The sequence below is a fragment of the Gossypium hirsutum genome, chromosome A04 (assembly GCF_007990345.1).
Source record: "Gossypium hirsutum isolate 1008001.06 chromosome A04, Gossypium_hirsutum_v2.1, whole genome shotgun sequence".
NCBI classification, from domain to species: Eukaryota; Viridiplantae; Streptophyta; class Magnoliopsida; order Malvales; family Malvaceae; genus Gossypium; species Gossypium hirsutum.
The window spans coordinates 6582428-6595182 of record NC_053427.1 but is presented as its reverse complement, the minus strand read 5'-3'; positions in this window follow the sequence as shown (position 1 = coordinate 6595182).

The window sequence follows — 12755 nt, the reverse complement described above, 5'->3', positions numbered from 1 at the left end:
AGAATCAATTTCAGCAGTCAAAGGTTGAAGCTCGAGTAGCTGAGGACAATAGTGACCAAGAAGAACAGGTCTTTGCTGTCTCCTGTGTAGCTTCAGAGAAGAAATGCTCTAAAGGCTGGCTGCTGGACAGTGGTTGCACTAACCACATGTCACCAAATGCCTCCTTGTTTAAAACCTTGGACAGAAGTTATAAAACCAAGGTCAAGGTTGGAAATGGTCAGTTTATAAGGGCTGAAGGAAGAGGAGAAGTGCTGATATCTACTCCCACAGGCAACAAGATCATTCCAAATGTGCTGTTGGTACCACAGATTGACAGAAATCTTCTCAGCATAGCTCAACTGCTCGAGAAAGGTTATTCTGTTGTGTTTAAGGATAAACAATGCCATATTACTGATCCAAGTGGATCAAGTCTTATGACAGTCACAATGACTGATAAATGCTTTGAGGTTCACTGGGCAAATGACTCAAACTCAGCATACACAGCCTCTGTTGAAGACTCCAAGCTTTGGCATCAAAGGCTTGGACATGCCAACTTCAGATCAATGGCTCGATTGGCCAAAGAGGGCATGGCAGAGAACTTCACCAGCTCAGTGGAGCAGGATGATGTGTGTGAAGTCTGCCAAATGGGGAAACAGGCAAGACTGCCATTTCCTACAAATTCAGCTTGGAGAGCTACTGAAAGACTGCAGCTGGTGCACTCTGATGTATGTGGCCCGATGAGGACTGAATCACTCAGCAAAAACAGGTATTTCATCCTCTTCATTGATGATCTTACAAGGTTTTGCTGGATTTTCTTTTTAAAACACAAGTCTGAGGTAGCTCAAGTGTTTGTGAAGTTTAAAAATGCTGTAGAAACAGAAACAGGTTGCAAGCTGAAATCGATAAGGACAGACAATGGCACTGAGTACACTTCAGCTCAGTTTCAAGCCATTTGCAATGATGCTGGTATCAAACATCAGCTTACAAATGTCTACACACCTCAGCAGAATGGGGTAGCTGAAAGAAAGAATAGAAGTCTGATGGATATGGCCAGATGTCTGCTGTTTGAGAAGAAACTGCCCAAAACCATGTGGGCTGAGGCAGTAAACACTGCTGTTTACCTTCAGAACAGGCTTCCCACTAAAGCTCTTGCATCTGAGACACCTTTCGAGGCTTGGTTTGGTTTCAAGCCTTCCTTGGCACACCTGAAGGTGTTTGGTTGCCTGTGTTATGCACAAATACCAGCAGCAAAGAGAGATAAGCTCTCTAAAAGGGCTCAACCAGGTGTTCTAGTAGGCTACAGCTCAGTCAAAAAGGGCTACAGGGTTTTGGATCCCTTGACAAACAAAGTCCAAGTGAGCAGAGATGTCATCTTTGATGAAAAAGCCTGCTGGAATTGGGAGAAAAATGAGCCAGAAGCAATTTCAGAAGACCTAGTGCCTAATCAAGCTGAACTTGAGCAGCTAGAACCTGAAATGGATGTTGATGATGTGCCTGTGAGAGGCACAAGGCCCCTAGAAGATATTTATGAAAGGGCACAGGTTGCATTAGCAGAACCTAGCAGTTTTGAAGAGGCTGAGGCAGATGAAGGTTGGAAACAAGCTATGGTTGATGAAATCAACATGATTGTAAAGAATGAGACATGGGAGTTGGTTAAAAAGCCTGCCAACAGAAAGACTATCAGTGTAAAATGGGTCTATCGAGTGAAGCACAATGCAGATGGAAGCTTAAACAAGCTAAAGGCCAGGCTAGTTGTAAAGGGCTTCAGTCAAAGGTATGGTCTGGACTACATGGAAACATTTTCTCCAGTAGCCAGACTCGATACAATCAGATTGCTGATTGCAGTTGCTGCTCAGAACCAGTGGACAATCCACCAAATGGATGTCAAGTCTGCATTCCTCAATGGATTTCTAGAAGAAGAGATATACATCGAGCAACCTCCAGGTTTTATAGTGCCTGGTAAGGAACAATTGGTGTATAGGCTAAGAAAGGCCTTGTATGGCCTAAAACAGGCCCCTCGAGCCTGGTATGCTCGGATTGACTCATATTTGGTCAGTTTGGGATTTGAAAGGAGTGCTAGTGAGCCAACACTCTATGTTAAGAAGAATGAAGCTGAAACACAGCTTATTGTGTCACTATATGTTGATGATCTTCTCGTGACTGGAGGAGACAAGCTTATGATGGTTGATTTCAAAACAAGAATGAAGAAAATGTTTGAGATGTCAGACCTGGGATTGATGACATACTTCCTAGGAATGGAAGTCAATCAAATAGAAGGAGGAATCTTCTTGAAACAAAAGACATTTGCCTTGAAAGTGCTGGCTAAATTCTCAATGGAGAATTGTAAACCAGTGAGCACACCAATGGCTATTGGCATAAAACTATCGAGCCAGGAGGAACATGAATCTGTCTGTGAAACAGATTACAGAAGCCTTGTTGGGTGTTTATTGTATTTGACAGCAACAAGACCTGACATTTTGTTTGCTGTAAGCATGCTATCAAGGTTCATGCACTGCTGTAACCAGCAACATTACAAGGCTGGGAAAAGGGTACTAAGATACATTAAAGGTACCTTAAACCATGGAATACAGTTTAGAAGGGCTGAAGAGTTGAAACTGATTGGCTACACTGATAGCGATTGGGCTGGTTCAAAGGATGACATGAAGAGCACTTCTGGCTATGCTTTTACACTTGGCTCAGCTATGATTTGTTGGAGCTCAAGAAAACAAACAATGGTGGCTCAATCGACAGCAGAAGCAGAGTATGTAGCAGCTGCCAATGCTGTTAATCAAGCCATGTGGCTGAGAAAAATTTTGAGTGACTTGAATCTACAACAGAATGAAGCAACTGTGATACATTGTGACAACAAGTCAGCAGTTGCTATTGCTAAAAATCCTGTCTTTCATGGCAGGACAAAACATTTCAACATCAAACTCCATGTGATAAGAGAAATGGAACAAGCTCGAGAAATTGAGCTAATCCATTGCAGTTCTGAAAATCAGATTGCCGATATCTTCACAAAGCCTCTTGGTGTATCAAGATATCTAAGCCTGAAGAGGAAGCTAGGAGTCTGCTGCATAGAAGCTGAGGAGGAGTGTTGAAGTCAGCTCCCATATAGCAGCAAAGGTGGCCATGCAAGGAACGTGCTTCAGCAGCAAATTGATGCAGCAAGCTGAAGCTATTCATTTGGTTTCCTTAATTGAATGTTTTGTATTTAGTTAGGATCAAACTTAGTTGGTAGCTGCATTTTGATGTAATTAGGTGCTGAATGACAAGCTTAGGTAGAAGCTTTTTTGTTTTTCAATCAAGTTTACCAAGTTACTAGGCATTTTAGTGGTGTTAGGTATGTTAGTAGGTGATTACTTGTTTGTTTTACTTATTGACTGATATATGTAATGGCTTAATGCCTTGTTCATGTGTTAATGAAAAATATCAGCTCATTTTCATTCAATCTCTTTTCTCTCTTTTCTGTTTTCACTTGCTAGCTTCACCTTTCTGTTTTTTTTCTGCTTCCGAGTTTGCTTCTTCACCAAGCCTCGAGCCTTACTACTCAAGCAAGACCAAAAAACAGCTTGTTGCTGCCTCTTGCACCAACAAGTTTAAGCAGTGAAGGGCTAATTGTACCTGCTACAACCCAATATTGGAAGCTAAAATCGAGCGTTTCAACGTATCCTGTAAGGCTGTTGCATTTGACGCCAAGCCAAAGACAGCACTTCTCACTTTTCCACGAAGAAAGGGCGTCGTTGCCTGACAAATCCATAGCTTGAAGGCCGTGCTTAAATTCAAAAAGCGCTTTTCTCTCACTCTCTTTGCACACCCTAGCATCGGTGCATTTCTCCTGAAGAAGAAGACAACATATTGCATAAAATAAAAGAAGCTTATGAGACCTCTTACTTGACATCGTAATCATCAAATAGAATACAGGAGGAAATGAAATTGTGCTTTGTTGTTGTAATTCTGAATGCTAATAGCTGAGGAAAGCCCTCTTTATAAGCACCCAACTTTAATGGAATATGAGCATTCATACTATATGAAACAATAAAATAAGAAGAGTAATTGCTTTCATTCTTTTATTTTTATTCTTTAATCAATGAGTTTTTATTTTTTTTAATTGCTGAAACTACATCGATGGGCAACTTTTTAAAAAATTAAAATAAAAATTATTAAAAAATTACAAGTAAAATACCTTGTTATAGTTAGCACTAATTAGTGATTATGGATGTTTATGCTTTCAATTTTCTTCTTTAGTTAATCACTTTACTACTCCAATGTGAATAATCTCTCAATAATGTGTCATAGGGTGAAAATTGTTAGGCATACTAAACCTTTAATTAATTTAATTTACCCATAATTTTGTTCTTCAGTTTCATATGAAGCCAAAAGAGTAGTTGTAGAAAATACCTTGCAATTCATGTCTCCAATTACTTTTTGACCATAAGCACTCATTAAGGAGTAGGAAAAGTAATTATGTTATAATAAGTGTTCTATCCTCATTATATATCATTAATCTTCTTAAGAACGAATCTATTTTCCCAAATATGATTCCATTTTATCTCACGATAGCTATTACATATTTCTTTATAAAAAGTCAATTACTCTCAAATAGTAATCAAATAATTTATCACAAAGACAAATGACTTGTGGTCACATTTTACTTTTCATCTATTGAAATAAAATAATATAATTATTGAAAAAAAAACCTATCCAAACTCCTACTTATAATATAATATTTATTGTTTAGATATTCACTTTACGACTCCAATGTGAATAATATCTCAATAACGTGTGATAGGGTGAAATTTGTTAGGCCTACTAAACCTTCAATTACTCTAATTCACCCACAAATTTCTTCAGTTTCATATGAGCAAAAAGTGTAGTTATGTAGCAAATGAAGAACGGGTCTTGAATTCTTCAATAATATGAATCAGAAAATACCTTGCAATTACAATTGCAATTGCAATTGCTGTGTCCAATTACTTTTTGACTATAAGCACTGATTAAGGAGCAATTGTCTGTAATTAACAAAGTAAGCCTTTCTCATTTGGGTCTTGTATTCTTTAATGTTTTTATTCTTTAAGGAAAAAAATAACCTAGAAGAAGCTGAGATCTATACCTCCTGACATCATAATTATCATAAAATAATAAGAGCTTGTTTTGTTATTAAGACCCGAAAAAAAAGCCTTGCCTTCTGCCATATCTGATTTTATAAATATAAAAAATGTGTATTCTTTCTTATATTTAAAAACCATACTTTTTTATCTCATATTTGTATTAAATTAGTTTTATATATACCATGATAATGGTAAGTAATTTCTAGCTATTTAATTTTTTTTTTATTTCTTTACAATGGAAAAGTTTTAGTGGACAACTAGACTTTCTTTTTGTTTTAGTTAATTTAATTTTCCATCTGTTTTCGTCATCAATCTCCTACTCACCATCAAATATTTAAGTTGGTTAAATATTGGTATCGTATTCAATTGTTTAAAATATTTGTAACGAATAGCATAATTGGGTATAAATTACGTATACAATTCATGTTACATGGATATATGATTTATTTTAAACGAACCCCGCTTGAATGTTTGTCCACTAGAATTAGGCTCTCTCGTTTTTAATTAATGCTACCAGTAAGGTAAATCCTACGCCCAAACTTATAGGGTTATTATTCATAAGAGAGATAATTTCAACAAGCTTCCTCTTGGTTATCAACAAGGTAAGAAGAGATTGGTTATTAGGCACAATATCAACAACTATAATTAATTTATAAAAGAACATTAAAATTATCTTTGCATCGATGATCAAACTCATGAATTAAATAAAGATTTTACCTTTTGCTAGATTTTTGTCGTATTGGTTTTTCATATATTTAATTTTGTGATTTTTTTCATAGTTTTAATTTTAATTTTAAACCCCTTTGTTTTTATTTTCTTTTACTATAGAAATGGAATTATCGGATTCGACCCTACTTCCTATTATATATAAAATTTATATTTTTGAGTAGGAATTTATTTTTATAGTTCACGAAAATCATACATTTGGTAGTGTTTTTTTTTAAATTTTGAGATTTTAGAATTTAGTAATGAATTTATGTTATTTTCATGCATTTTAAGTGTTTTTTAAGGTTTAATATTAATTTAATGTTTTTGGCGTTTGGTTGTAAGAGAAAAACTCAACTTTAAGGAAGGTAATAGAAAATAGCATTGAATGTCGTGACATGGCAAATGCTAAGGCTTTCTTTGAATGACTAGTTAGTTCCGTTTTAGTGTGTTTGAACCACTTTTTTATTTCAATCTCATTAATGAGGCGTTTGGATAATACCACCAGTTGCCCAATGAATTAATTCTCACTGCGCTGCACCTCCAGTTGGTCACTAATGGTTTTTGCTTCAGTGCACCCAACGCAACTCTTTTTTCTAATTTTACCCATGGCCCTTTCTATTTTTTTAATGTTTTTTTTCCCTTTTAATGTCTAAAGTTGAAAAGCCCAAGCAATTTATCTCTAGATTAGGTTGGACAAATACTTATATTATATAATAAATTAATAAATATTATAATTTATAGGATAATAAGTAAATAACAATTTAGGTGTTTTAATGTTATAACTATCATTTAAATAAATACAAATATGATAATTTATAGGATAATAAATAAAATATCAAAAGATACATTTTAATATTTTATTAAATAAATTCATAAATTCACATATTTTAATAAAAGTAAAATAATTTAAAAACTTTTGATATATATCAATTTTAATCTGATGTCCTTAAAAGTCATTTTCTATTTTTACCTCACCGCTATGACATGCATTAGTTGATGCCGCGATATTGTGACATTAGCCAAATCTCGAGCAATTAAAAAAGGGAAAATTGTGAAATTTCATAGCAAAATTGTAACACTCAATTGAAAATTACAATTTTATTCAGGGCAACTTCATCCTTTCACCAACCAAACCCTATATAAATTCTAGTAGATCGATAATCATCTTTTAGGAATTTAAATTTACCCTCGTTTGCCCTGGTTCTTCTGATCTTTGGAATTCATGCGTAGGCAAGTATCTTGTTGCAAGTATTACTTGATGAAGTAAACACGTACCAAGCCGATTAAGCAGCAGTATACAATATTTGTATTGATGAAGTTATTCGATCAAGCAAAGTTATTATTTAAAGAGTCTTACTTTGATCTACTTATAAAGCTGTAGAGATTGATTTCTATTAAGATTAAGTTGTTAGGATTTAATGTTTTAAGTGAAGTTTATTCATCATTTGCACTTGTATTTTTTTGAAAAAATTGGTTTAAACAAAATTTCATTAATCACAATAATATCATTTTTCTTTATTCTCAATGGTGTTTACACACAATGTGAAATGTAAGAAAAATTGACTCATTTATTACCTAACATTTAACTAACACTTAATTGCATTTTATGGATGAATCATTATGTCGATGTACCATTGTCTTGAGACAATACTCACTCTGTCTCCAGACTCAAGACATAAGTCTAGTTGTCTGGAGATCTATAAGGTTGGTCTTGAGACCAAGCCTAATGCAACATTCCAAATGATAAAATATAACCTTAAGGTCTCAACACATGTTATTCCTACCTCGAAGACTATATGGAAAATTAGCCTAGAATCAAAGCATTCAAATCATGACCATAACCTATTTAAATATACCAAAGCATTACGCAACTCAATTTAACCAATTTGACACATGCAAAACACAATCAAACAACACCATATCTTATCATTCGATGCATCAATGCCCAACCGACTAATTTGCATAATTAAACTTATATAAACTAGCATAATTAGCTCCTGATCAAAGGATGAAATTCAACTTTATAAACCTTATAGGTCAAGTACCAACTATACCAAAATATCAACTTAAGCAAGACGTCCAAACCAACCTAGATACATGCCATATAATCAAAACAAATATATACAGGGAAAATAGGCAACAAGTTGTTTTTCTATGTTGAGTTGTCAAGTTGGATGTTTGGCGATTTGTAATTTATGATAACTCTCATCCAAGATTTGTGCACAGAAACAAAAATAATCATACGATGAGTATTGTATATTTAGTGGTGCTAATACAATTCAAATTCAATACAGTAAGATTAAATTAAATCAAATATGCAAAGTAAACATCAAATTTAAGTACTTTATCCCTTTTCTTTTTCATCACAGAATCAATAATCATATTTTCCCCAAATCTACTCATTGAATATTTATTTCAACATTTCATTGTTTGATATCATAATGTATTCAATTTTCAACATGTCATTTACCATCATTTTCTTTACTTACTCATTTCGAACCTTATTAATCGATGGTATACATTAGAATAGATACTCGAATTTGTACACAAGTAAGTCCATGACCCTTCGAAAATTGAGACTACTGAATTTATATTCAAAATATGTCTATGACCCTCTAAGAATTGAGGCCACCCACGACCCATTGAGAATTAGGGCTGCTTATAACCCTTTGGGAATTAGGCTAATAAATCAATCACATCCCAAAATTTGGATTAGCAGAAATTGAGTAAGTGAAACCAAGAGTGATCATGTTCTAAATTTTTAGTTAAGATTGTGAAAATCATGTTAAAGTGAGTAAAACTGGTTCAGTGGATAGTTGTTGTGCTTGTGTGTGTGAGGTTCTAGGTTTGAATCTTTCCCTTAAAATTTTTCCATTTTTTATCTTAACCTCAATCCCTGATCGTCTAACATAAATATTATTTTCATTCAATTAATGATAGAATGAGTTTGCTAGTTCAGTAGTAAGATTTTAGCTTACCTAGAGGTCCCATGTTTGAATTTTGTGTGTGTAAAATAGAGTTAGTTTCGTTTTAAACTTTGGATAGTTTTTTTTAATTAATTATCCTAAAATTTCTCCCTAAAAATATGTTTCAACCATTCAGTATCTGATGATGTCACTAACACTAACTAAAATTACGACAAAGGCAAGTGCACCTATCGAATAGTAGTATAGCTATGGTGATTCAGGAATATCGTATTCACGAGGACCAAAAGTACTAGTAATTACTATCTTCTTATTATCTAACCTATAAGTTGGAGGGTTGTTTTTAATTGAAAATTAAACTAATTACTAAGAACGCGACAGAGAGCGAATTGTGAAAATATTAGAAAAAAACTGATGAGATAGATAATACTCAGGAAAGAATCCACCTAGACTTCACTTATTATTCTAAATCTGAATTAAATGATTTATTCACTTGCCTTGATCCGTAAAAAAATCCCTAAATTATATTAATATCTCTTTCGAGAGTAAAAATAACTGATTCTACTTTGATTAATTGAAATCTCTTTCTAATTAAAACCCCTATTGTCGCATTAACTCGATCTACGGATTCTCCTATTAGATTTGACCCTAATCCGGTAGATTTATGTCATCCTATTTCTAGGATTGCATGCAACTTCACTCAATTATGCCAGATCTACTCTTAAACAGGGACTTTTGCTCCACTAAAATAAGTACATCAATTATGAATTTATATCCTGAAAACATTAAAACATGAAATAAATATACATAATTGAGATCAAGAAATCAAGTATTTGTCATGTAATTTAGAAATTAAATAACAAGATCCATCATAGGTTACATCCTCCCTAGGTATCTAGGGAGTTTAGTTCATAATTTGGAAAGAAAACATCTTAAAATTAGGAAAACAACAAGACATGAAGTAACCCAAAAACTTCTAGAGAAATTAAATGAAGATCTTCAATCTTAAAGGAAATTCTGTATTTGAGTTGAATCTGTTTGCGTTCTTCGAGTAAATTCTTCGTTCTTCTCTACATCCTCCCTTAGGTTCTCTTCTAGTGTGTATTTATAAACTTTAGAATGCTCAGAAACCCTAAAAATTGGCTCTTTCTACATGTTTAGGAAACAAGGAGCAATATCAAGACGGGCTGGCAAATGGGCGTGTGTCCAACCCGTGTGGCTCACACAGGTGTGTGCTCAGCCCGTGTGGGAATGGCTTAGCTGTGTGGATCTTGAAAACAGCTCGTTTTTTTCGATTTTGGCCCCTTTTTTGCTCCTTTTGATCCCTTATGCTCACCTAAATATAGAAACATGAAATTAAAGGATTAGAAGCATCAAATTCACTAACTTAAATAATAAATCATCCAAAAAAGCATCAAGAATTGTTTTATGGTTTATCAAATATCCCCGCACTTAAGCATTTGCTTGTCCTCAAGCAAAATCCTCAACTCACAATTAAGATTAATCTTTTTCAACTTATAATTCTCATCAATAATGTTTCGTCATGATTCATAAATAATAATACATTGATAATTCAACTAAAAGAGCACTAAAGATTCAAACAATCCAACTCGAACATTTTTAAAGCATGAAAACACAGGTATGTCCCTTTATCTAAGTAATTACCTTTAATACAAAAATTGTCAAGAACTGACATCCTCACTAAGTATTTACTCAAATCACTCAAAGTGTTTAAGGTTCAAAAATCAACACTCAATAGTCACTCAATAGTCAAACATGAAAAGTCATTACCATAGGCTTGCATGAAAATCAAATCTCCACCACTATAAAATGAGATGATACACAAATCAAAAGGTCTTTAAAGGGTTGTAATAGGGCTTGGGTTAAAGGTGTGGATAAAGGCTGAAAAAGAGGGTTAGAATCGAGATTGAATTGATAAATTACCTAACTAGAAAAATAAACTAATGCTGAATAAATACATCAATTGAAAACTTATCAAGAATAACACGAGCTTCTTCTCAAAATATGAAATTAACTGTTTAAGTTCAACAAACATAGAACTAGTAATAATCAACATATATGTATTTTTTTTCTTTTTTTTTATAATGTTAGATAATAAGAGATAATTTAACTACTAAAAAAGAATATAGTTAGGCAACTAACAAAATCAAATCTCGACAAATAGAGAGTCAATAAAATGGGAACAATTCTCAACGAATCAAAAATGAGTTATGGGTTAACATTAATGGGTAAATCAAGAAACAGTTTGTTAGGCTCAAAGGGGTTCACTAAGGGTTGATTATGAAAGTAGGCTTTTCAAGTATACATATTTTTTAAAATTTATTTTCAATTTGTCAGGAAATATTTATTTTGACGTTTTTAGTATTTTTGATGTATTACATATATTTTAAAATTATATAAAAATTAATATGGGTGGGCCAGGTCGGGCTCGGGTTTTAGCATTTTTATCCGGGTAGGGCTTGGGAAAAATTTTAGGCCCATTTTTCGGGCCAAACCGGGCCTAGCAAACTGGCCTAAATTTTTAGTCGAGCCCGGCCCGAGCCCGGCCTATGCTCACCTCTAGCTAGGCCGTGTGGAAGGAGTCAGCCTATGTGGCTCTTGTAACTTGCTCCGATTTTCTGGTTTTCACTCGTTTTTCACTCCTTTTGCTCCAAAATGCTCTCCTAAGTATAAAAACATGAATTTAAAAGATTAAAAGCATAAAATTTATCATTAAAATCGAATAATCACCTAAAACGCATTAAGAACAACAAAATAATGCATATATATTGTCGGATAAATTTTGATATTTGATATTTGATAAATTTTGTTTGTGCATTGGGGTGGGACTTGTGTATATCAAGGAAGTGTGAGCAAATATATCTTTTTCGTATTTGGTGGCACAATCACACTTATATTTGTAAAAGGCGATAATAGCTCAAACCGTACTCAAAGGTAGGGCATTTCCCATTTTTATAGGAACTTCTGTACCAGAAACAATGGTATCTCCAATTATAGCCCCTCTGGGATGTAAAATATATCTCTTCTCACCATCCCCATAGTGTATGAGACAAATGTATGCATTTTGATTAGGGTCATATTCTATGGTTACGATTCTACCATATATGTCTTTTTCATTTCGTCGAAAATCAATTTTACGGTATAGACGCTTATGACCTCCCCCTCTATGCCTTGCGGTAATGATTCCTTTGGCATTACGACCTTTACCACAACGATGCTATCCATAGATCAAATTATTTCGTGGATTGGATTTCACTTGACTGTCTACGGCTCCATTGCGTGTGCCCGGGGTGGAAGTTTTGTATAAATGTATCGCCATGCTATTAAGTATTTTGATTTAAGTTCTTTTCGTTCTAAGAGGTGGAATAGAATAACCCGGTTGAAGCGTAATGATCATACGCCTGTAATGCATTGTATGTCCCATAATAGGTCCCATTCTTCTACCCTTTCCGGGGAGTCGATGACTATTCATAACTAGCAACTAAGCTGCAAATATTCTGAAAAGTGTTATACCGATATATAGTGATTTGGGATGGTCGGAGATAGTGTGTAGCGGATAGGGGTATGATTGTAAATTTACATGTATTGTGTTCTAATATAGTTTTTGTTTTTGATATGATTAATTTCTGACAAGAGCTTAGATAAAATGTTTTACTTTTCTTCTGATTAATTAAATATTAGGATTGTTTGTTTTTTGTTATTCTTGGACTGTTTTAGACATTTTTGGGACCATTCGATTTTAGACTTTTAAAAATCGTTTTAAACCCTTTATTGATTTTAAAGGGAAACTTGACGAACATCAAAATGCTAGATTTTCAAAACACGACTTATGTTTTCCAAATTAATTTAACTAAGAATTTCGCTGCAAATAAATGTGTTTAATCGTGTTTTCCAAAATTGGACTTGACTGAGATTTTTCCCGCGGTGTAACCGTAAACATTTTCAATAGTTCCTTCGAATCTGTTAATGAAGATATGTTTTCTAGTAAACTGGATTTTTACGTAACAATAAC